The sequence below is a fragment of the Martes martes genome (genome assembly GCF_963455335.1).
Source record: "Martes martes genome assembly, chromosome: 7".
NCBI lineage: Eukaryota > Metazoa > Chordata > Mammalia > Carnivora > Mustelidae > Martes > Martes martes.
The window spans coordinates 65,024,572-65,048,623 of record NC_137894.1 but is presented as its reverse complement, the minus strand read 5'-3'; the positions used below and the strand labels follow the sequence as shown (position 1 = coordinate 65,048,623).

Sequence of the window (24,052 nt, the reverse complement as noted above, 5' to 3'; positions counted from 1 at the left end):
TGCATTTTTGGGGGGTCTATTTCAGAATGAAATTGCTGAATGATAGCATATGAAGATTTTCAGATTTAATTAATAATGTTTAATAGTTTTCCAAAATGATAAATTTATGCTCCTATAAATAGTGTCTAAAAGTTCCCAGTTGTCCATGTCTTTGCCAACATATGATACCGTTTTTATTGTAGCCATTCCCTTGGGTATTAAATGATATCCCACTATTGTTTTAATTTTTATTTATTTGATTGATCAAAATATTGAGCAAACTCTGGTCACTTAGATATTCTTTTCTGTGAAATGCATATTCAAGTATTTTGCCCATTTTTCTATTGAGTTGTCTAGTTGTTTGTTTTTGATTTGTACACCTCCTTATGTGTTCCAATTAAGATCTCTTTGTTAGTGTTATGTGTTGCAGTTGTCTTCTTCCATATATTTTCTTTGTACTATTAATCAAATTTTTATTTCTATTTATAATTGTATTAATATTTTGAACTTTAATAAAATCCAATTTAAAATATATTATTAATTTTTATGCCACTGTTTAAGAAATGATTCTATACTATGAGATTCTGTAGCTATTCTATATTATTTTATATAATTTTATTGGTTTTATTACATATTTAGTTCTAAAATTCACCTAGAATAGATTTTTATTTTAGTTTTTCCCAAATGATCATTTTATTTTTCCAGCGATATTAATAAGAACATGATTTTCCCATAATTCTATGGCGTCAACATGGTTATATTCCTGTGCTCCCTATCCTATCCTATCCTAACCTATCCTATCCTATTTGTCTATCCCGAAACAGGTACCTTACCTTTTTAATTGCTGTAGTATTGTGAGTCTTGACATCCAGTAGACAAAGTCCTTTTACCATATTCTCTTATTCAGGATTGTCGTTTTTATTGTTGGCCCCTTGTGCTTCCTCATAAACTTTAGAATCACTTGTCAATTTCCACAAAATCAAGATTGTGTTCAATCTGTATATTTCAAAGGACTGGTATCTTTATGATACTGATTTTTTTCAATTCATAATTTATAGTTTCTGAAGTAAATTTTACACATTTACTATTATAGCTATTATATTTGAATATAACATAAGAATAAGTGCTTAAGTTATCAGTGAATGGTTTAATACATTTTTACAAGGTAAAACTAGTCTTGTGACTAGCACCAAACCAAAAACTAAAACATTACCAACATGCTAGAAGTCTCTGCTTTTTTCCCCTTTTAATCTACTTTTGAACATTAAATAATTAGAATCACCTAGAAAATATTCTTCTGATGATTTATTTTTACCAACATTATATTTATGAAATTTACTTATAATTTTACATATATTTTATGCATTCATTCTCATTGTCCAATATGTTACATTTTGTAAACATATAAATTACCTTATCCATGCTACTATTGATGGACATTTGGGAGATTTCCAGTTTGGGCTATTATGTATAGTGCTATTATAAATATATGTATAAAATTTTATTGGTTATATACCTGGAAGTGGCATTGCTGAGTATACATCCTAAAATATACATATATTTACTTTTGGTAAATGTTGTCAAGCAGTTTTCTAAAGTGGTTGTGTTAATGTTTGGTATTTTTTAATTAACATATAATGTATTATTTGTTTCAGGGGTACAGGTCTATGAATCATCAGTCTTACACAATTCACAGCACTCACCATAGCACATACCCTCCACATTGTCCATAACCCAATGTTTGATATTTTTGACATTACTATAAAATTAATCTATTTAAAATGCTTGATTTACACTGGCTTATCATGAAGGGAAATGTGATTGACTTCTGTTTTATACTTGCCTCATATCTAGCAACTTTATTAAGTTTATTTATCAATTTTAATAATACTATTATAGTTTCTTTTGGGTTTTCTGTATATATAATCATTCTGTATATGAATAATTATAGTTTTTTCCTTCCTTTCCAATTCTGATACCTTGCCTTAATCTATTGTATAATGTGGAGTAAAAATAGTGATAATGACATCCTTGTCTCCTTGATCTCAAAAGAAAAGTTTAAATGATGTACCATTAAAATCTATATTTTCCATGAGTGTTGTTACACATCCTTTCTATTTCTAGTTTCCAGGTCTCTTACTGTGAATAAAAATTGAATTTTGTCACATGTATTTCTCTATCCCTTAAGATGGTCATATATATTTCTTTTTTCTGTTAATTAGTGTGGATTACATTAATTAGCATTTAGATGTTAATTTAGTCTTACATTTCTATAATAAATGCAACTTAATTACTATAAGTTAATCTTTTGATAATTTCTGGATTCAGTCTAATTTTTTAAAAGATATTTTCATATTTATGTCCAACAACAAATTTGGCTTATAATGTTTTATATTTTCTTATGTGCAGAAATTTTGACATGACGATTATTCTGGCCTCATAAAGCAAAGAGTTATTGTAAGGTTGAAATGATTTCTACTTTGAATGAAATAATACCTCAGTGGAGCTAGCTGGAACAAGAGTTTCCCTTATAAGGAGGTTTTCAATCACAAATTCAATTTATTTAATACTAATATTAATAATAAATAAATGTAATATTATTCATATTTTCTGTTTCTTTTTATGTCAGTTCTAGTAAGTTAAATTTTCACTTCATCTACCTTAAAATTTTCTTGGCATAATACTATATCTCTTATGTTCTTTCCAATGTCTATACCATTTAAAATGATATCTCCTTTTATTTATTATTTTTTCTTTTTATGCTTATATACTTTTTGGTTCTTAGCTTTGTAAAATAATTGAGGTATAATTAACATACAGTGTTACATTAGTTTCTGGTGTACAATATAATGATCAACATTTCTATACATTATTCAGTGCTCATCACAATAAATGTGCTCTTTAAACTCCTTTATTCCAGCTATCTCTTGACTTACCTCTCCTCTAGCAACCACCAGTTTGTTCTCTGTATTTAAGAGTTCTGGTGTTTTGTTTCATTTTGTTGTTGTTGTTCATTTGTTTTGCTTTTTAAATTCCACTTATGTGTGGAATCACATGGTATTTGTCTTTCTCTGTCTGACTTACTTCACTTAGCATTATATCATCCAGGTCCATCAATGTCATTGCAAATGGCAAAATCTCATTCTTTTTATGGCTGAGTAATATTCTATTGTGTGTATATATAACCACATCTCCTTTAACCATTTGATGAATACTCTGTTATATAACTCAGCATTAAAAAACAAATAATTTGATTAAAATGTATAGAGGACCTGAATAGATTTTTCCCCCAAAGAAGACATACCAGTGGCCAACAGACACATGAAAAGATGCTCAACATTATTAATCACCAGGGAAATGCAAATCAAAACCACAGTGAAATACCACATGACACCTGTCAAAATGGCTGGAGTCAAAAGACAAGGAATAACAAGTGCTGGCAAGAATGTGGAGGAAACAGGTTCTGTTTCTGATGCACTGTTGGTGGGAATGCAAATTGGTACAACCACTTTGGAAAATGGTATGGAGGTTCCTTAACAAATTAAAGATAGAATTGCCACATGATCCAGCAACTCCACTGCTGGGTATTTACACAAAGAAAAGTAAAACACCAATTCAAAAAGATAAATGTACCCCTATGCTCATTGCAAAATTATTTACAATATGCAAGATATGGAAATAATGCAAGTGTCCTTATTGCCTCCTTTTAAGTCCTTGATAGTGGCTTCTACATATAGAAATATGTTTTTTTTCTCTCTCTTATATGTTCTATAATTTTGTTTCATTCTTCAACTTTTCTTTCTTCACACCATTTTGGGAGGTCCTTGGAAAATTATTTAACAAAGAACATTCATTTTATTAAGCTTTCAGTGGACTTTCTGTCTATATAAAAATAGCGCAATGTGAAATAACAGAGTCTTAATAAGTAAAACTCAGTAATATACACACAGTTTCTAATCCAAACCAAATCCAAAGTTTTCCCAAATTAGGAAAAGTCAGGTTGTTTTTTTGTTGTTGTTGTTGTTGTTGTTGTTGTTGTTGTTGTTTTTTAACAGACCCAGGTTCAGGTTCTTGATGTAGAGATTAGCATGCTGGAGGTTTATTAGACAGTCAGTGTTCTTGTGATCAACACCAAGGCAAAGGAAAGGAACGGAAGGTTAGAGGGAGAAATTACATTGTGATATAATCTTAGTAGATGCCTCAGCTGAACCTGTGTGAAGCTCTGAAGTTGGAATGACCTTCATATTTGTCTTAACTTGGAATGCAAAGGCTGAGCCTACCTATCACCATACTCTTCAGTTAGGGTCAATTTTAGGGAATGTGAGGCCCTTGACAAATGTTTTAGTGAGGCCCTGGTCTATATAAACAATTTGATTTTTAAAATGTATTCAGCATTTGTAAGCCCATGTAATACACACTGCTTTTTTCATGAAGATTTGGATAACAGGGATGAATTACTTACATATTTGATTATTGTCCAATTGGTGGAGAACCTACAAAGTGTCCAGGCTCCAAATCTTCTTGTTGAGTTCCAGGAATCCTCTTTTTACCTTATTTATTGCCAAATGTGTAATTCATGTATACTTTCTTATTCACCACCCCATCCACTTTGAGAAAAGGTAACAACCCTGTTATTACTCACAACGTCATGGCTTTTTGGAGTCTATATTGTTGCAATATAAATCTTGTTTCTGTAGTACTCAATATGATTTATTTAATGATGGTTACATCATTACCATTATGCTGTGTCATCCATTATGCTATTTATGAATACTGGCTTCTAAAGTCCCTTTCATAGGTTGTTATTTTGCTTCATTGATGATGACTATAATTGTAAGTCTTATCCAGGGTACACCAGAAAATCTGGATGGTAAATTCATTCTATGTTCATGTTATATTTACTGCTCAGAATTTTATAGCATAAATATAGAACAGAGTAGTTTCTAATCTTGTCTTCTCTTGAAATATTTAGGACATAATCCTTTTGTACCTACAATGTGAACTCTTTCAGAATTAACTGCATATGTTTTATACATAATGGAAGAATAGGTGAGGAGCCTGTGGGATAAGCAAGGAGAGTACTTACTCTCCTGAAAGGAATTTTCATCCCTCATCTGACACAGTTTAAAACTGACATAAGAAAGCTTAATGCAAGGGACACCTGAGTGGCTCAGTCAGTCGGTTAAGCATCTGACTCTTGGTTCCTGCTCAGGTCATGATCTCAGGGTTGTGAGATCGAGTCCCATGTCAGGCTCCATGCTCAGCTGGGAGTCTCCTTAAGATCCTCTCTCTCCCTCTCCCTCTGCCCATCCACTCATGCACTCTCTCTCTCCCTCTCTGTCTCTCTCTGTTTCAAATAAATAAATAAATCTTGAATAAAGCTTGAGGCAAGAGGAGGTCATTGATTGGAAGGGCCCATTGGTATTGTTGATTAATGATATTGAAAACCTTTGAAGGAGATAGTTGTGGCCATACCTGATGGACTGTACAACTGTGGCATAGAGTTTGTGAAGGAACTAAAGGACCACCCTGGCTACTAGCAACAGGAGATTCACAGAATAAAGCATGCCTATTGCCATCCTTATTTCTCTTGGGTACAGACAAGTGCTGTACAGTCAAGAGCAGGTAAAAGCCAACGAGGGCCTATAAGGCAGTTTAAACTCAAGAACTGATGGCAAACTGTTGGTAACCCAAAGTCCTAAACTCATTCTATGTCCATTGTGAATGTCACCCCAAATCAGCACCCCAGTCCTATTCTGGTGACCAAATCTCTCATGATACTAAGAAAGAAATTATTTTCTAACCACCTTCTTCTGATGGAATCTGTGCTTGTGGAGCCTCAGGTTACCTATAGATGTAAGTTCTGGAACTCCTTTGGATAAGAGGACAACCCTGTGCAGGACTGGGATGGGTTGGTATAAAATCGATGAGTACCCTGAATAGGAAAAGGTACGACTGAATCTACATTGATCCACATCTAGCTCTGGGATCATGGAGTTCCACCCAGATGACACAGTTGGCCCAAGCTGGTCCCATTCATTGGAGGACTTAGAATATTTGGAGGAAGACACTGCAAAGGACAGGAGCCTTTGGGTCCCCTGAGCCACAGTGATGGTAGAGGGCCCCACTTTCCTGGGATGAAGGGCAGTATTGATCTTAGTCATTTGAGCAGTAGCCCTGGGAAAAGAACCTGACCTTGGGAGAGGTCGTTCTCTTCATCTGAAGTAACCATCATAGCATAAAGGGCTGACAGCAGAAGGCTTTCCTCTGGCAGCATTCCCTGCAGACAAGGTAGTAAACTCTTCATTTTAGAAGGGGGAATCTAGGTCATATATTACAGCTTCTACCACGGAGAACTATTTCAAAAACAATGTCAGCGTTGTTTCACATGTTTTTGCACTTAGTCTCTTACAAGGGCAGTTTAAGAGGTATGAACTTAAAATAAATAATGGATATTTCTAAACAATTTTTGCTGCATGTTTTTTAAGATCCTTGGACTAATTAAACTAAAAGCAAATTTAATTTAAAAGAAATAAAAGGTAAAATCAGTGGAATAATGGTTGTTGTAAAATGCTGCTTGTGGTCGTTTTGGAATGAGACAATTCTGCTTTTTAATATCATAGAGAATTTGGCCAATTGGTAATAAATTATTGGGCCCATAGAAGTAAAGTGTATTTTCTTCACACATATGTAAAATTTACTGAATTCCATAAGAAAACAAAACTTCTACTCATCCATCAAAAAGTATGAAATCTTCCCATTTGCAAAGATATGAATGGAGCTAGAGTGTATTATGCTAAATGAAATAAGTCAAAGAAAGACAAATACCATATGATCTCACTCACATGTGGAATTTAAGAAAGAAAAGAGACAAACATATGGGAAGGGAGAAAAGAAAAAAAGAAGAGAAGGAAACAAGCCATAAGAGACTCTTAACAATAGAGACAAACTGAGGGTTGATGGAGGGAGGCAGATGGGGGATGGGCTAGATGAGTGATGGGTATTAAGGAGGGCACTTGTGATGAGTACTGGGTGTTGTATATAAGTGATAAGTCTGAACTCTACTCCAGAAACCAATCTTGCACTGTTTGTTAACTATCTAAAATTTAAATTAAAAAAAAACTTTATTCCAAAATCATGTTTTAATTTAAATTTGATGGCAAACCTATTTCCCAGTGTTGCATTAACTGTTTCAACCAGTGGCAAATGCTAGAAATGTGGGTACTGCAGTGATAACTTAATGTTCAAAAACCAGTGGACACCAGATGTGGCGCAAAAAGCATTTACCTGCCATTACGTACTCATTTTGTTTATAGTTGTTCGTCTTCTGTCTTTCTTTTTCTCAAATACCCTGTCTCCACCTGCTAGTTTCTCTTACTCTCCTTTCTCTGTGCCCATCACTTTCCTTTGTATGTTATTGGTATTCAGCTCCTCTTCTTATCTTACCTCTGTCTCTGGTTACCCCTCTTTATTTAAAGAATCTTCAGCACTTTCTCTCTGTTCTTTTCCTTTCTATTTCCTTTTTTTCATCTCTCACTTCCCTTGCAAGTCAACATTATTTATAAATATATTTTAGTTTTATCGTATATAATAATTACTGGTTTTAATTATAATTTCCTGTCATTTTAAGATATTTATTTTTTAAATTTTCTCCATAAACAAAAATACAAGAAATAGAGTCAACTTTTATAGATGTATATGCCAGTTATCTTTTTATATTCCTACTAATCAGTGACCCCTGAGAGACCCCCTTCCTGTAGGCTTATCTACTGTTGCATGAGAGAAAAATGAGAAGTGCTACATAATTTTTATATCCTTCATCACAATATTTCAGTCATTTCCAAAACATAGCTGGTTCCTAGTCCTAAAATTTCAAGGTGGACTGGTTTCTTTTCTGAAGTGTAGGAGGAGACATTGCGTAAGATACACCAGGGAAATTGTATGAGAGTCTGAGGACCAGTTGAACTCTCAGGGAGAATTCAAACTAGCTCACTCCATCACTTCCCAGGAACATAGATAAACATCTTTTAATTCTACCTCCTTCCCCAAACACTGCCTTTCTTTTTCCTTTCCTTATTTTATGATTGTGAGGGCCTCTGCTCCAAATCAGACGTGAATTCCACCACACACTTTCAACTCTTTCAGGCCACAGCAGAGCCTCTCAGTCAGGAAAACACATTTACTCATTCAGTAACTTACCACACTAAGGGATCTCTGCCTTTTAGGGTAGGGAGACGACAGTGCTTACTAATTTTCCATATTGTAAGCTTTAATAGTAGAATTTTAACACTTGGCCACCTGGATGCTTTAGTCTATTTGTGTGGGGAAAGGTGTTTTATGTATTCTTTCAAATCATACCCCAGAGGCAACCACTTACTCTAAACCCAAAGGCAGCTCGGCTCATGATGTGTGGGTAGCAATTAAGATCATCCAAAAAAAAAAAAAAGAGAGAGAGAGAGTGAGAGAAAAAGAAAGACAAAAAATAAAAAGAAAATGAAGTTTCACTGACCTAGTTGCTAATCTGAACAGAATGTTCTATCAAGTACAAACATCAGTTTATGGCCAAAAGGACAGAGCTCCCTGCAGTTGGCCATTCTTCCCTTCTGCTTTTATTTCTAAGTCAAAGGGAATATCCTCAGATTCTGTTTTACTCCCTCACTCCAGTAACAAATTGAACACTGACTTCATTCTAGGCATGAGGAATTGAAAGAATGTCTTCAAGAACCTGGATTTCTGGAGGGAATGTATGAACATCACATTAAATAATAATACAGTTTAGCCAACCTATTTAAAACTCCTACTCCTGTTATACCTCCTTCATGATACAGTATATATTACCTTCTAGCATTCAATATAGTTTTCTCTATTTCCGTTACCATTGGCAGTGTATCTTCCTTACTAGAACATATGTTCCATAGGGCAAGTGTATTTGGCTGTTTTTATCAACAGTGTTTCCAAACACCTAGAAAAAGTGCCTTACATAAAGTAAGTATTGCCTAAATGAATGAATTACAGCTTATCTATAAGGCCTGTAATAGATACTGTGGTGTATCCTCAAGAGCTCTCCTTCCCCGTCAGTGTACCCATGCTTAAACTGTTGGGGCTGTTTGCTGTTGATAACTGCTTACAGTTGTGTCCCTCAGTGGGTAATGCCTTCAGCTGAAGTAACTGTATTGCCCAAGATTATATATCCTTTAAAGGTGTGTCCTGGGTCCAATGAATAGTATCATGCAGGATATAAATAATTAAGCCCCTTGTCTTATCAGAACAGGTCAGATAAGGTCAGGTCCTATTTGCAACTGTGTTATGAGTCAGTTTCTCCTGCCTTAATAGATGTCACTCCCCAGAGCAAGTAGCTCTTTGCTTCAGTCTGTTACTCTAAGCCAAATAGATATAAAAGCATTGACTAGGGCTGCCTGGGTGGCTCGGTCAGTCTGCCTTTCGCTCAGGTCATGATCCCAGGGTCCTAGGATCTAGCCCTGAGTCAGGCTCCCTGCTCTACTGGGAGTCCGCTTCCTCTCTCCCACTGCCTCTCCCCCTTACTTGTGTACCCGCTCTCTCTCAAGTAAATACAGTCTTTTAAAAAAAAAAAAAAAAGCATTGACTAAATTTTCCTTGAAATATCAGGGATGGCTTCAATGAGTAGTTAATAGGTAAGTAAGGGGAGAAACAACATCCACGTGAATGACAAAATTTATATAAAGGCAAAGAAACATAGAATAATGTATACTTATCATGGCTTCTGTTTTCGTCCATTCTCCTGATGAACTAAGGGGAATTCAGGGATTATAAGCAGAGATATATCATTCTGATTTTATCGGCAGGAAACTAAAGAACAAAACTTAAACATAAATTTTCTGGGTCAGGAGACATATTTTATTGTTCTTCATAATCCCTTCCCCCTTAAGCCATTGCCACATCCTGCTCCCAATGTCTTGGGATATAATTGGACTTAAGGATTCATCAATGTTAGTTGATTTAGTAAATGAAATATTGTCCTAAAGTAGAAGAATAATGTATACATTAATATATAATATATTTTAGACTAACAAAACAACAGTTCCAATTTTATCCTTTAAGATTGATAACTTGAATGTAGAACAGGGCCCACAAAAATTCCAAGAAGAAAAATAAATTATATTCACAAATTCTATAAAGAAGTCTTTTCTGTTATTAATTTTGACTGTTTCTCCCATCCACTGTGTTCTGTATCTGATAAGTTTCCAAATCTATCTGTGTTGCCTCCTTCCTTTATCTGGGCAAATTTTGAGTGTGTGGAAGCTCCATAGAAGTGATTTATAAGAGTTTTGGTGGGATAGGAAAACATGGAAATTTCCATGTATTATGATGATACACATGAAAGGTACTGAACTTATAATTTGAAGATCCTATTTTGTTTTTCCCTTTTTAATCAGATATGTCTTTCCTAGGCAAGTAAAAAGGGTCACCCTGAGACTTGTGATAGCCTTATATGTGGGCCAAAAGCATGGGGACCTACAATGAAACAGTATAAGGCACAGAGGATATATAATACTCTAAACATAAGATTACCAATTTTGCCTATAGCTAGCCAAGTGCTTTTTCAACCACTTAGATTGTCTATATTAGTATAATCTATGTGATTTGCCATGTGTTAGTGCCATAAATGGGAACAGAGAACAGATGTCTTAGCACACAGACCATGTTTTTTTGACATAAGAGGCCCACATGAGCAGTGTCTCACAGTAGCATTAGAATGCTATCTATTCAAAATTTAATGATTGGAAAGGCTTACCCTAGGGACTGATTTCCCATTCATTAATACCCTAGATTATTATGCTTCCTTGATCTCTAGTTGTACCATTCTTGGCAATCCCAACTGTAGGCAAACCTCACCATTTACAATGAGTACCCTTGCTTCCAGCTCATTGAACAAGCTGCCAAAAGCCATAGGGAAGTGCTTCCCTTTGGCTCTATGATAAACTCATACGATCCAACCTCATCAGGGGCATCATTCATGCTCTCCTCTACCTAGCTATCTCTGTATTCCCACAGTACCTGGAATCAACCTTTTCTACCCTCGCATCCCTTACCCATCCTACGATCCTCACTAGTAGTCAATATCCTCGCCTTCTCTCTCTGAGATCCCATAGCTTTTGGCATGTACTGCTATCATAGCATTTAATCATTTTGCTTTATTCCATTCGTTTTACACTTGAGGAAACTGGATATAAAAATAGCAGGTGAGTAATCCAAGGTCACACAGCTGGTTGGAGGCAGAGCCAAATTTAGAAGTCAGGTTGTCTAAATCCAAATTTGCTGCTCTTTCTATTTTATCAGATAACTTTCTTATAAGGAAAAACAGTTTTCCATAATAAAAACAAATCCAGAATCTCAAGGTAGAGGGAGAATCTTCAGGAGGACATGGACAGATAACCCAACAGTTTAGAACTATGGCCTTTCTCTTTATTCTTTGCTTCACTAAATTAAAATAAAGTGGTGTCATATTGGTTCCCAAAAATAGACTGCATTTCTTCAGTGGTTAAAAACAACTTCTCTTGGGTTGAATTGACATTGCTAATCACAATGGGACTTTCTCAAAGACTTCAAGTCTTTATGTTAATTGTGTTACCTACATTTACTTCCTGTTTTTCTCTTGGTATTTGGGGAACTCCAACATAGTTAAACTCTCACTTGCAAGGGTTCATTCAATAACAGGCCTGAGGTCGGCAGCCTTTAAAATGCCCCAAACAATCCCTGTCCCGGTATTCACATCTTTGTCTTATGCCTTCTGCATAATCATTGGCTGGACTGACTCATCTCTCTCAGAATAATGTAGTAGGAATAGAATGTTGCTTTTGAAATTAAGTTATGGGGGCGCCTGGGTGGCTCAGTTGGTTAAGCCTCTGCCTTCAGCTCAGGTCATGATCTCAGGGTCCTGGGATCAATGGAGCCCTGCATTGGGCTCTCTGCTCAGCAGGGAGCCTGCTTCCCCTTCTCTCTCTGCCTGCTTCTCTGCCTACTTGTGATCTCTCTCTCTGTCAAATAAATAAATAAATCTTTAAAAATAAAATTAAGTTATGAAAAGTCTGTGGTTTCCATCTCAGGAGCCCTCTCTGCCGGCTTTCTCCCTTTCTCCAGTCTTTCTCTTCATCTCTTCTTCTCTGAGGCTTGCCAATAGCCACACATGTAAGCTTGGAAGCCAGTTCTCCTAAAATTCGCCTCTTCTTTTTGTAGTCTTTCTCCTCAAATAGTTATTTTTTTCAAGGGCATAAATCGTGTCATATTTACCTCTGTCTCTCACACTGTCTAATGTTTTATCTGGCACATTTTAGCTATTACATCATGATTTTTGAATCAGTGATACATCTTGAATGTGTCAATCAGGATACCTTTACTGAATAAAATACCGTTTGATGTTGTTTCTCCTATAAAATTCAATCAAACCATCTGTAAGCTACCACTTACAAATCAACATGTTTCAGGAAGAAAATAAATAAAATGATACATACACACACACAGGTTATTATTTTTTCTCCAAATAATCCATTTGTGGAATTTGGAGATGACCCCCCCTAAAAAAAACCCCACCCAAGCCACCCTAAACTATCATTAAGTCTGCATAGAAAGTCTGCATAGAAGTATACTTTTTGCACTAATATCATTAATAAGTAAAAATCAAATGGTTTATAAACCCCCAGGTAGCATGATTAAAAATCTGATATAAAGGTTACCATAAAGGACTTGAGTTTATTTAATTTAACAAAAAAAGATCTCTGACTCAATATCTTTTGTATTGTATATTTTCAATTTTAACAATTAAGGTGGCATAGGGAATTCTTTATGCTAATGTTATAGCTCCTTGGTTGAGCCCTAACACCATTATCTGCTTTAATGAATAATTCATTCCCTGTTGAAAACTTAACTATATCATTTTTACTGGATATGAATGAAACTTTGAAGTGCAATTTAAGTTGAAAGAATTTAAGATTGTAGAGAATTCCCATAAACCATCAAAAAATGCTGTGCTGGCAGTATTACCTGGCACTTGAGTGTAATCGCTTTATAGAAAGCCCGTGTGAGAGTCTAAGTTTTGTTTCTTTTGTAGAAAATATCGATGGGATTCATTTCTTACTGCATTTTCACACTGTGCACTGATTAGTTTACCTCTAAATATCTAAAACAATATGCTCTGCATTTTCAACTATAGATTGAGAACCTAGATAGTCACTGTGAAGAAAGCTGATATGTTCTCTTCCAATACTAAGTTTGACATGGAGAGAAGTCATGCCTAATAAAGAATCTCAACACTAGAAATGGCTTAAATATATTAAAGATTTACAAGTGGAATTAATGGATTCTTAGCCCATTGCATCCGAAAAACTCAGTAGATGAAATGGTGATAACCTACTCTTGGAAAAAAGCTGAACAGGGGCACCTGGGGGGCTCAGTGGGTTAACTTCTGCCTTTGGCTCAGGTCATGATCCCGGGTTCCTGGGATTGAGCCCCACATCAGGCCCCTTGCTCAGCAGGGAGTCTGTTCTTCTTCTTCTGCCTGCTGCTCCCCCTGTTTGTGCACGCTCTCTCTGACAAATAAATAAACAATATCTTCAAAAAAAGAAAAAAACCTAAGCAGTGTTAACTGTTTTACCATCTTAAAGAGTTTGCCACGAATCAGAATATCTGCACTTTCTGGCCTTGTGGTCCAAGATGAGCTAGGATGCATATGGGGATGAAGATTTTTCTCAAAACTGTTAGAGGCTAGTCACCTTGGTCAACATGGGAAAACATCTTAAAACTTGGGAAGCATTAGATTTATATAATATCACATGACCAAACAGAAGAATTTGTAACATTCCACAATCTACCAAAGCCATTAGGAACATAACAGGAAAAAAAAAGTCTATTCCAAGAAATATTTCCTTATGTCCAAAATAAATCTCATAATCACTTAATCCCTTTTATTTATTTTCTTAGCGAAAAGGGAGCTCACCTTAAAATGTATAGCACAACTTTAGAATAACTGTATAAAACATTTCCTATAACCTGCAGAACCTTGGCCATATCTTCTTACCCTTTGTCTTATTTTCTACATAATCCGAGTTTCCTCAACTTCATTTTTAAATGTCTAAATTTGAGTTATAATTGTGTATTTTTGAAAGCAATTTAAGGTATTTGTTAAATTAGAGAAAAGAGAAAAGGAGGAGGAGAAGGAAAGAAAGGAGAAAGGAAATTTTAAAAGGAAAAACAAGAGGAAAAGGGAAAAGGAGAATGACCACCACCACCAACAACAACAAAAGACAGAAAAGAAGGGAATTAGAGAAGGAAACCAAGATGTTACCATGTCAGTCTGGGTCCCTACCCTTGTTGATATATTTAAACTTGGCCCAAACCCTACTATGTTCATGTTTGAAAAGCAAAAAGTCTCTGCAAACTTTGATGTCTTTGAAGACATAATGTCTCATACTTTTCTCTGGCTTCTTGCTCCGAGTCCTCTTGTTCATTGTCCTCTAGAACAGAACCTTGGATGCATTGGTGAGATCCTTCATCAGTTTCCACTAGAAATCAGCTTGATTTGAGAATTTTGTAGAACTTTATTATACATTTTGGAGGGAACCTGAGGTGGCACTCACACGGTAAGACTTTAGTAGTCCACAGTCTCACTGGCTCACTTCCCCCAACACCACCTTTCCTCCTCCACCTTTCCTTCTTTATTAATGTCTAAACAATTCAGGATTATTAAAAATTCCTTATCTTGTCTAATGAAAAACAATTTTCTCACTTCTAGATATTGTACATGCCTACAAACTAACTCCATATACACCTAAAGAATTTATCTTTTCCTAGAGAGAATTTTTACCAATTATTAGTATATTAATATACACATGCATATAAATAAATATGTATATATTTATGGAAGAGAGAAAAGAGGGGAAAGAAGGGAAGCATTGAAGGGGGAAGGGGGAGGAGGGAAGGAAGAAAAGAAGGAAGGAATAAAGGAAGGGAAAGAGGAAGAAAAAGACAAGGGCTAATTAGAGAACAACACTGAGGATAAAAATATGGAATACTGAAGGAATCGAGAGCAGCATGTTATAGTAGCTAAAACTATGGCTGGATTAAACATTGGCTTCACCTGATAACTAGTTCTGCAACCCAGAGCAAGTCATTGAACTTTTCTAGGCTTCAGTTTCCCCCATCTATAAAATTGGGATGCAAATAATGGAACTCAACTCATGGTCTGTTAATCGGTCTCAAGTGAGATAATAATGTAAAGTACTTAAAACACTATCTACTCTGTAAGTCATAAATAATTGTTTGCCATTATTATCAAGTGCGATCATTATAGAAGTCACACTAGGATGACAGGAAATGCCTGAAGACAGAAGGGGCCGCAAATGTCATGGAGTGAAACACTGATTCTAACAAACATGGTATATATTAGACAGATTTATTAGACAACTTTGCTACAAAGAATATCTTCATCAGCATCTCCAAACATACACACGCAGGCGCGCACTCCCACACACAGAATTTTTAACCTCAGCCTCACTGACTGTCTTGCTAACTCCATTCCACAAAAGTCTCAGTCATGAGGAGTCTAGATGTAAAAGTAGATCCTGTGGCATAATTGTGACTGGAATTGAAGGTGGAAAAAATGGTAGGAGAATCCTCCATTCAGAGCTTTAAACACTCCAACTTACAAACCAATGTCTAGGTGAAGAGAACACACTTGAGAGCAATTTGACCTCTTTGAGACTGAATATTTTCAGAGACCTCAGATATGGACAAAAGGGTGAAGTAATGCAGACTGGTGAGCTCTATCCTTGAAGGAGACTCTACTGTTTTAGTGAGCCGCTTGTGGTCTAGCCAAGTGGTGTTTGTTTTTAAAATCTCTTACTAGAACTAACCTAAACTTTGTAGGCTATAATGTATAGGAAAGATGATATTTAGTGTGATTTTATTCTCTTGAGGAATAGTGATGCTGATGCCCATCACGGCTGACTCTAGGTTCCCCCTTTTCCTTGGAGTGAGCATCACGGGTTTCACATGGATTAGACTCTCTCTCCAGCTTTTCAGTTTTAGCACTTTATGAATAAGAGTCAGCAGAACTTTAAAAGCATGACCTGTCCAGTGGACTGTTCAACTTTCATTCTTCCGTAAAGCATTCTTGGTCACAAATTTAAAGGGTAGGTTTGAGGGGAGAAATACTTAATTAAAGCCTATGGCAATATCACCAAGAGGATAAAAAGTAATAATCTTTTGAATTTGCTTTTGTGCAGATATAAAAAAAATGCAGCCTTTCCATTTCTCTTAGATATTATATCCAAGATAAAAGCACTGAATTTCCAAACACTTCTTTTATTGTCAGCTTTCTAGCATGTAACCCTTTCTCTGAAAAAAATAAGAAAGGCAGAAATGTACAGAGATGCTTCTTAGCTTGAATCTGTGGACATGGCACTGTACCTTCTCTCTTAAATATCATTTTATAAACCCAGGTTTGCCTTGTTTATATTCCCTACACATCTCTCCCTTTTTGTCTACCTTAGGTCTTTTAAATTTATCTTCAATAAAAGTGCTGTATTATGGAATCAAGTTTCCTTATCTTTTTTCCCGAAAGAATTGTGTGCAGTATTTATTTCCCGTATGTTGCAATTTAGAGCACACAGGAAACTGTGTTGAATACCATCACTTCAGCTTTCATCTCTCTATCAAGATAATACTTATACACATTTCTATGTAGTGTATAATGAAGTGAAACTATACATTTCTTCATTTTCTTCATAGTCTATCAGAATTTAGACTTCTAAAACCAAGGAATATTTACTTGTAATACTCCATAGGGTAAATATTGTTCATGTTTGACAGGGGCGAATAATAAATAGAGTTCCATATTAAAAACAAAAACAGTTCTTACCTAACTCACTGCTGTGAACTGTTACTCTAAAGATTAAAGAACATGTACATAGACATGAGGTTTGGTTCACAGGAGGCATTCAATAATCATTTAATACATGAAAGATGAATTATTGAGAACATCACAATTCTAAGGAATTCTCATGTTCTCAAAGTAGGACTTCAGTTAGACTGCTTATAATAAAAGTGTTATTACTTTTTTTCATATTTTTCCTCTAAATGTGAAAAATTGGACTGAACTCAAATAGCCTTTTTTTTTTTTTTTCAGGAAAACCTGGTATTTTTAATAAGCTTATAATGACCTGCCATTAAATTTCATGATTCACTTTTTTCTTACAAAGGATTACTGATCCTGTAATGAAAAATTCCAAATGGTCAGGCACATGATTTCTAAAAGAAAATTTCAGGCAAAATAACCTATCTTAAGTACAGGTTCATTGATCTAGTTTGATTGTTGAATTTATATATTAAATGGAATTGATTAATTTTCTAAAGTCCTACTCATGAATTATGTATTTTTTTGAACCATTTGAGGAATGTAAACTATGAAAAATATTCTTCAACATTTCTCTGGTACGTCTTGAAATTATGCTTGATAATTAGAAGTAGAGGAGAAAAAGAATAAAGACAGAAAAATTAAATACTTTGATTTCAAAAGCACATAAATTAGAATAATAGTAAAAACGAATCTATTTTCAAGTCTAGTCACTGTTAAGAATGTTTTTGGCACTTGGAAGTGTCAGTGACTATATGAAACATACAGATCCTTCAGGAATTAAAAATTGGGAGGAAAATACCAATTTAAAATGTCCTTTTGGGGGTATTTAGTGCTTTTTTTTAAAATTTTATTTATTGGACACAGAGAGAGAGCGCACAAGTAGGCAGAGAGGCAGGCAGAGAGAGAGGAGGAAGCAGACTCCCCACTGAGCAGGGAGCCCCACGTGGGGCTCGATCCCAGGACCCTGAGATCATGACCTGAGCCGAAGGCAGAGGTTCAACCCACTGAGCCACCCAGGTGCCCCTATTTAGTGCTTTTGACATCAGTTGGAACTGTATGAAAATTTCTAGAATCCTTCTTAGAAAAAACAACAGAATTAAAGCTTTACAGATTTCACCAATTTTTTTAAAAAGGAAAAAAATTGTGGGTTTTTTGCATATTTTTCAGAAAATTAATTTAGATAATAATGTATGGAAGACCTGCAACTAACAAGCTTTGTTTAGATATAATTCTCTTTAATTTTTTATTTTTTTAATCTTTCTGATCATTATTAGTACTAAAATACTTTCAGGAATTGTTGTCTGTGTTCACCAGTTTCGAGTACCTCTCTTTAATACAAATTAAAAAGGAATCTCTTGAGAACTGCTTAAGAAATAAATCCATACATTTATAGTCAACTAATCATTGACAAAGTTCCCAAGAACACAAAATGGGGAAAAGATGATCTCCTCAATAAATGATGTTAGGAAAACTGAATCTCCACAGGCAGAAGAATGAATTTGGACCCTTATTTCCCATTATACACAAAAATTGACTCAAAGGGGATTAAACACTTAAATGTAATACTTGAAACCATAAAACTACTAGAATTAAAAACAGTAGAAAAGCTTTTGACATCGTGTTGGCAATGGTTTTTTGAATGAGACATCAAAAGCATAAATAACAAAAGCAAAAATAGATAAGTGGGATTACATTAAACTAAAAAGTCTGTACAGCAATGGGAACAATCAGCAGTGAAAAGGCAACCAATGAAATGAGAGAACACATTTGCAAACCATGTATCTGATAAGAGGTTAATATCTAAAATATATAAGGAACACATACAACTCAGTAGCAAAAACAAACATATAAAAACAGATAATCTGTTTAATAATGGGCACATGACCTGAACAGCATTTTTCTAAACACAAGGTGGTATCACATCTGTCAGAATGTCTATTACGAGGGCACCTGGGTGGCTCAGTTGGTTAAGGGCTGGACTCTTGATTTCAGCTTAGGTCCTGTTCCTCAGGGTCATGAGATCAAGCCCCACAGAGAGGGCTCCACGCTTAGCAGGGAGTCTGCCTGAGATTCTCTTGTTCCCTCTGCCTCTCCATCTCCTCTCTCTCTCTTTCTCTCCTTCTGTGTCTCGTTCTCATATAGTAAATAAATAAATCTCTTTTTTTAAGATTTTATTTATTTATTTGACAGACAGAGATCACAAGTAGGCAGAGAGGCAGGCAGAGAGAGAAGGGGAAGCAGGCTCCCTACTGAGCAGAGAGCCTGATGCGGGGTTCGATCCCAGGACCCTGGGATCATGACCTGAGCCGAAGGCAGAGGCTTAACTCATTGAGCCACCCAGGCACCCTGTAAATAAATAAATCTTAAAAAAAAAAAAAAAAAGAATGTGTACTGCCAAGAAGACAAGATATAATAAGTGTTGATGATGTGGAGAAAAAAAAAATAAACCTTTGTGCACCATTTGTGGGAATGTACATTGGTACATTGATTCTCTCAGTTACCTATTTCAAACCACAGAGATTGTGTCCAGAACAGAACCACAGAGGGGAAGACCTGACTTTCTATATCTCCTATAGTTTATTTTTCCATTGCTGAAATTGTGCTTACTTCATAAAAAAAGTCTTAAATAAAAATTGCCTTCAAATTCTCAGGGACAGGTTGTCTGCCTAGAGGGAAAGTGGGAATGTGGGAGAAGTAGAGAACATACTGTAAACAAGAGCAATGTAAGAGTTAGGTGCATGGTCTTCTATGACTTATTAGAAGACCTCTGTACAAGAGGAGAGCTGTAAAAGTGGAAAGAGATCCTAAACCCTGGACTAACTGAATGTGGTAAAATTTATTATTGCTTCAAACATTGGGCTTACCCAGGGGGGCAGAGCTTCATGACAACTTATCATCACAAATGATAAGAAGACAGTCTGATTAAATCACTAGGAGTTTCAAGACAGGACATCATGTAACATTCTCTAGATTATAATTTGGCCCCCATTTGGTCTCTAATGCTTGCGTTTACATTTGACATGAAAGTTTTTGGCCTGAAAATGACCCCTTTGGGGTTTTAGCTAAAGCTAACTTTCCTGGATCTTCACATTTTGTTGATCTCATCCAGGCTATGTGACGTCAGTTGACACTAACCTAAAATACAGATCCACCCGTTATTCCTCAGAGTGGGAGAAGTTTAAACACACATACATACACACACACAAGAATTTGATCCACATTAAACATGCATACACACTCACACACAAGAATTTGATTCACATAAAACACACACACACACACACACACACACACACACACACAAGGATTGGGGTCACGTGTCCAAAAAATAGAAGTCACCTTGAGATGAAGCAATGCAAATGACCACGAAGCAGACAAAATTTGCTATTGCAAGATGCAAGAAGACCCAGCAGTAGAAGGTACTAATCTCTTACACAATTGAACATATTTACAATTTTAAAAGTGAAATAAGAAGCCATCAGTTAGAACAAGGAGATTCATAAAAAGAGTACAAAGAAAAAAGTATTTATGATATGCTGTGTGACTCTTGGATATTCTGTTTGGAGGACCAGACAATGGGGAAAAGCTAATGGGAGCAAGCCAGCAGAATTAGAACTTCTGTCAAAGCTGCCAGAAGGCGATCCCTTCTCATTGCCCTCATCCCATGAAGCAATCTGTAGTTATTTACTAATTGGTGACTCAAGGACTGGCACCATGACCGTGGGCCACCACTTTACTCTCCAATGCCATAGTCATCCAAGAGCTCTTTTAGACACCAAACTGGCTAGTCACTTGTGGACTTACTTTACAGCTCAGCTATTAGATTTTGTATCCCTCACAATGCCTATTGCAGTGATACAGTCCATATTCTCAGTGATTGCTGAGCAAAACATGTGGTTGCTGAGCACACAAGGTTATCATGCTGTAAACAGTCTTATGACTGTTTCTGATAAATAGTTCTGAATTAGCCTGAAATCAATCTCTCTTTCTCTTTTTCTTCTCTCTCTCTCTCTCTCTCACACACACACACATAAACACACACACACACACACTCTCTCTCTCTCTCTCTTCTCTTTCTTGGCCTCTGTTTACTTTCATCTGTTAGCATCTGGTTAGATATGTAATAATTGCTTCTAAATTAGATTACATGTGGATGGGTTAGAGAAGTGTAGTGTATCCAACAGAATAAACTATAATTTGGGGACACTGAACACAAAGAAGTGTGTAGTGTCAGTGCAGTGGTGATATTTTAATGATGAGGGAACTTCCGGCCTAAATATTCACTTCAACTCCAGCTGTCCTGAGCACCTTCTCATTAACAGTGGAAGAATCTACATTAGATTAATGGGGAATTGGGCTTTATCACAGCGGATCTCAGGTTAATCCTGATGCTTTTCTTGCAAATCAGGGAACTCTAGTGGGCATACCTGTTAAAGGTCTGGATTCAAATAAGTATAGTATTTGTTTTCACATGCAAACAGTAAGACAAGATAGTGTGGCCAGAGAGTATTCAATGGGTATAAATACAAACTAACTATACAATAGGTAAAATTACAACTATTTTGATTTCCAGTAGTGAAAAGGTAACTGAAGTTTTTTAGGAGAGACAAATAATAATTAAATCAGATTGGATTTATTTAGGAATACAATAAAATTAAGTGTCATTCACAATGATAGAAAGGAGTTAAGGATAACTTACAAGAAATTTAATTAACAAAGTAGAATATACAGTGTCCACGAGGTAATTCTTTTTAACTTCTTTGATTCCTGGAGAAAACTGCTAACAGTTGAATTGTCTAGAGAAGCTTTTCTATTATATACAAATTTAAACTGGTTTTCCCCAAACAGAGGATGAATCCTTCCTAATAATAGTTGAGTCTAAGTCTACTGACTAAGATTTGTACAGATCTAGAAGAAATTGCAGAAAACACTGTATAGGGCAGCACAGAAGAAAGACTTGTGAGTTTATATTTCTCTGAGGGACTCAATATCCTTCTTCTGGAAAATAAGTAATCCCTCAATCTGAAGATGGCTTTTAAACGTTTTTAAATTCAATATTGTCTAAAAGAGATGTGCGTGTCAATAGCAATGTGAATTCAGCTCAGCAAACACCATTAAAGTCTGTACAAAGTATTTTTTAAAACACTCCAATGCCAATTTATTTTTAAAGGGTTCTGTATAATTCTATGGTTTGCCTTTTTTGGTATTAATTATACAAATTTGAAAATTACAAAATTGTAATGACCTAATACTATTAATAGTCATTCAGAAATAAAACTTTTCCTTCCTCCCGACAACTGCCCAGTGGGAATTAAAAGCCCTAAAAAGAGGCCAATTCGACATGGCCTCTACCCTGATAGGAAAAAAAAGAGAGAGAGAAAAGATGAGAAGAAAACAGAAATCGACTAAATGGTGTGTTGCCAATGTCTTCCAGAGTGGGGCCCTGAGTGTGGCTGGGGTCATGAAAGGTCACCCAGGATACCTTGCAGCCACATCTTCCTCACTCCAGCATGTCCATGTCCCAATCTAGGCGTCATGGAGATCCTTCATTAGCCTTTTCCTCCACTGCTCTGCTGTGTGCATCTGGTTTTCTAAGTCCCACGTTGTCATAGCTGTCCGCACACTCCACTTTCCATGACAGGTTTCGATCAAAGCCTGCAGCTGAGCCTGCTGGTATTCTAATAGCTTCTTCCTGGGTCCAGACTCCATGTAGTACGCATGTGGACACAGGTCCTGCAGGGTGTATCAGCACTTGGCCAAGAGCGTGACAGCATTCTGTAGGTGCTGCCAGTCGTTTCAGGTCCCCAGATCGTTCATGCCCCTCTTCTGAATCGTCTCATGAATCCACTGGTAAATCTGCACCTTTAGCTGCAAGCGCTTACGGTTTTCCACCTCTCAAAGTAGAACAAGTACTTCTAGAAGGCCTCCCTGGCCTGGGCTTGCTAGGTCTGGTCGACAGTGTCAGAGTTCTGCTTGTTCCAGCTGCAGTTATAGTACTTGCTGCTGTGGGTCTTCTAATCTTCTAGACATATCCAGTGGAAGTCATGGTTACAGTTGGAGCATCACATGTGATTGCAGCCTTTGCTCTTCTCAATGCAGAAGTTGCACTTGGGATAGTCTTTAGCGTGAGCACCTAGGTAGTTGGCTGTTTCCTGAGCCATTTCCAGATTGTGGCATAGTCTGTGGCACGTGACACATTTGACAACTTGAAACAGAAGACCTCATTGCACTGATTGTACTGTACTGAGCAAGCTCTGGACTTCTATACATAAATCACCAGGGGGAAATCTGCACCAGAGCACAGCTGGAGCTAGGAATGAAAGGGTAGCCCCTGTATTTGTCTCTCAATTCTTCATCAGGTAACAATGGAAACACGAAGTTCTCTACTGTTTGGAGTGGACAGTCCTGAGTTACGCAAGAGATTCCCCCACCCATCCAAGTACTGAACAGTGCTGCTCCCAGAAGCTGCAACAAAACTGGTGCTGATAAGCCAGAGAAAGTATTTTTCCTTCTGCACAAACTGCATACCCACTGTGCAGTGGGTGAAGAGGGTGGGCTGCAGGGACATGCTTTGAGGGATGGGGCTGAACTTGAGCCTCAATGAGCAGCTGAGAAGAATCAGACTTGTATCTGTCCAGTATCTCTCCAACTTGCCAGTGGAAATTAATTAATATAAGTCTAGCAACTACATGAGATACCAGTGCTAATGTGATGTGCTAATGGCGGTGAGCATCCCTGGCCTTTGGGACAGAGGCTAGGCTGGTTATATGCTCCTCGAGGGCACTCTAACTCTTTATAGGTCAAGCAGTGAACTCATCAGGATCTTCGGTCCCCTGCTGCTCCACATTGCAGGCTACTCCCAGTTAATAGTTCTCTGTGTCCCCTGGGATCCTCATCCTCTTCCTCCTCACGATATGGGTCATAGTCCTTTTTGCCCCTGGCTGTTAACATCCACAGACATCTTAGCATCCAGCCAAGCTACAGATCAGGAAAGCAGGGTTTTCCCCCTCCCCTTAAATGTTACACTTTCTCAAATGCATTAGTGGTTTGTTTGTTTGTTTGTTTGTTTCCTGTAATTCTTGAAGATCTTTCAGGAAGATATCACCCCAAATATTCTATGTCATATAATTTCCATTGGGAGCCATGGCTCATGGCTGCTGAGTCTGAACAGGCTAGACTACG

General features: G+C 36.5%; 2 pseudogenes across 2 annotated transcripts; both read right to left on the bottom strand.

Moving 5' to 3' along the window:
* Window positions 1–22,396: 22,396 nt before the first annotated feature.
* Window positions 22,397–23,031, bottom strand: LOC308346672 (E3 ubiquitin-protein ligase ARIH2-like; annotated as a pseudogene). Its single transcript has one exon. The product of its transcript is annotated as an E3 ubiquitin-protein ligase ARIH2-like (transcript).
* Window positions 23,032–23,143: 112 nt separating this feature from the next.
* Window positions 23,144–23,831, bottom strand: LOC308346671 (E3 ubiquitin-protein ligase ARIH2-like; annotated as a pseudogene). The gene has a single exon. The product of its transcript is annotated as an E3 ubiquitin-protein ligase ARIH2-like (transcript).
* Between the last annotated feature and the right edge of the window lie 221 nt (window positions 23,832–24,052).